Here is a 2,911-nt window from a genome sequence, read left to right as displayed (position 1 = left end):
TCTAAACTCTTATCCCCTTTCCTCATTAGGCCCTTATCTCATGCATGACTCAATATTAACGATCAGGATTGGATTTTTATGGATCTACAACACACTTTATACTGAAATGGGGCAGATCAAGGCTTATGGAGACCAATTACTCATAAAGTCTCCATATTTGGGACAAAATCCCAAAAAACGGTCCATAATGCACAAATCTAAAAAGGTTAAGAAATCTTTGAGCTTTTTAGCTCTAGATGATGCTCCAACCATTGTAAAACTCAGATCGAAGTCTTGCACTCCAACTTTAGCTTCTACAGCGACCCTTCTTCTCTTCACAATCTCACAAGATCACTTTATCAAGCTCAAACACACACACTCATGCTCTAAAACGAGGGTTGGCTCTTTTAGCGTTTCACTCTCTGAAAATGGTGGTTGGGATGGAGGCCATAATGTTCCTTTTATAGTGCTCATGCATCATTTAGGGTTTTAAATCTGAGCCTAGTACTCCTCGCGTACACTTTGGTACGCCCCACGTACTGGGTGGAGTCCGCATTAAAGGCACGCCCATGGGTACGAGCAGCGTACTCTTCAGTACGCCCACCATACCCACTTGTCACCATTTTCTATTTTGGCTAATTTTGACAACTTGGAAAAGAAGAAGGATTAGAAAAGATATACATAATTTCCAGACTGTTACACCATCAACATTTGAACCTTTTGCTCCTTCCATCGCTTTTTTTCTACTTGAACGCGCCGAAGATACGCCTTTTTGGAGTTCTCTTTTTTAGCTTTCACCTCATTTACTTCAAGCTTGCGTTTGTTCCCTTTATTTTATTGCAATTTGTCATCCACTTTTTCCTCATCTTTCAGCTCCACGAGAACCATCTATTCATCCATAGCCAAGCTCTTTTCTTCGGAAGTAACCTCGTCCTCGTTACTCGATAAATTATCACTTTCCTTACTTACCTAAGAAGTTTGATTTGTATAGGTAATTACCTCAAATAAAAATGGAATGGATGCTCTTGGTTTCGTGCATTTGACTTGTTGAATAATCTTTAGTTCTTCTTCCATTAGCTTCTCCAATTCTTCAAGTTCATTTTCTTCATCAATATTGAGTATTTCACCTTGAACATCACTCCCTTGGAAACCATCTTCTATTCCAAAAGTTTCTTCTTCATCTCCAACTCTCAAAGGTTGCTTGGACTCGCGTTTATTAACCAAGGATCTATCAGTACTTAGTAAAGGGCGACCAAGAATAATTTGATACATCGGCATCTTCTTTCATGTCCATAACCACAAAGTCAATTGGAAAAACAAATATCCACATTTTTACTAAGATGTCTTCTATAATGCCCCTGGGTTGTGTCACTGAATGGTTCGCCATGTGAATGGACATTCTTGTAGCCTTTAATTTCAGAATATTGAGCTTTTTATAAAATAAGAAAGGCATCAAATTTATGCTAGACCCAGAATCGGCTAAAGCACAGGTCTTCAAATTATTTCCAAATTCACATGGAAGAGTGAGGAGTCCAGGATCTCCCAGCTTCTTTGGTAACTCCCCCAATATAACTTTTGAACTCTGTTCACTAAGAACTACCTTGGAATTTTTCTTTAAATGTTGACGACTGTCTATCATGTCTTGTAGGAACTTTGCATATTCGGGAATTCTAGACAACGACTGAATAAAAGGGGTATTTATTGGAATACCCTTTACTTGATTTATAAATTCCAAATGCTCCCGTTCCAGTGGATGAATATTAGCTCGAGACGGAAACGGTAAAGGATGACCATAAGCTGGAACATTTGCTGAAAGAACTCAGAAATAGCTTTTACTCAGTTTCAATCATCATGACTTGCGAATGAGGTATTTTTCTTGGGGATTTTTCGAGATAACTTTTTTTGTACGAGATTAGTTAGTTGACCTAGTAGGACTTCAATATTGTGGATCGATGCTTGGTAATTTTTTAGCAAAGCTCGCTGCTCCTTCATGATATTCTGATGTTCCCTTACCACTGCATCCGTTTCATCATTCCTTTTTTCAGAAGCCTCCATAAAACGAGCTAACACATTTTCTAAATCAACTTTCTTCTCGGGTAGTGGTTGTTCCTTTTGGTATAAGCCTCGCCCTGTTTGCCTATATTTTTCTTCTTTTTGTTCTTGTACTATTCATATGGCAACCACTCCTTCTTGGGTTTTCTCTAATTTTCAACATATTTATCCCCACTAGAATATCAAAATTGAGCCTTTTTAATTCCATGTTCATCCAAGTGGCATTCTTCCGTCAAGTGTGGACAATTGCATCTTTCAGATCCAACTCTTATAGCATGAATTGACTGGTCCATCTTGGTCATTCTTCTGTCCATTGTGTCAAGCATAGCAAGTACAATAGCCATGTCTTCAGAATTTCCCCTAATTCCTTTAGCTCATTCACTTATTGGATTGTGGTACTGACGAGAATGTTTTGCAAATTCTTCAACCAACTCCTTGAATTCTCCCAGATTTTTCTTAGTTAGTGGTCCTTTTGAATCAAGGAGTTGCCCTGTCATGACATTAACACCATCATAAAATATTGAGACTTCTTGTTGTATGTTAAGGTCATTTTGAAGACAGCTTCTTAGCAACCCTTTATAACGCTCTCATACCTTATAAATTGATTCACCCGGATTTTGCTCAAACTGTGCTACTGCCTTCTTGAGTTTATCTATTTTTGATGGTGGGCATAATTGTTCCAAAAATTGGTCTCTCATTTGTGCCCAAGTAGTGATTGAACCAGGTGGAAATGCCTTCAACCAATCTCATGCAGCTCCCTTAAAAGTAACGGGAAGCATCCTTAACAACATGGTCTATCTTAGAACATTCAGTACAATAAAATAATCCGCAATATCATTGACTTCATCCAAATGCTTGTAAGCATCCTCATGGTCCTTTC

General features: G+C 38.3%; 1 non-coding gene across 1 annotated transcript; it reads left to right on the top strand.

The window, feature by feature from the left end:
- The first annotated feature begins 2,574 nt into the window (after positions 1-2,574).
- On the top strand, positions 2,575-2,681 carry LOC145071672 (small nucleolar RNA R71). Its single transcript, XR_013690678.1, has one exon. It is a non-coding gene; the product is annotated as a small nucleolar RNA R71 (small nucleolar RNA).
- The last annotated feature ends 230 nt before the right edge of the window (positions 2,682-2,911 follow it).

The sequence above is a fragment of the Lactuca serriola genome, chromosome 8, assembly GCF_051521515.1.
Source record: "Lactuca serriola cultivar US96UC23 chromosome 8, Lser_US96UC23_V15, whole genome shotgun sequence".
Taxonomy (NCBI): Eukaryota; Viridiplantae; Streptophyta; class Magnoliopsida; order Asterales; family Asteraceae; genus Lactuca; species Lactuca serriola.
The sequence above is the reverse complement of the archived record's forward strand: the minus strand, read 5'-3'. Positions and strand labels throughout refer to the sequence as shown.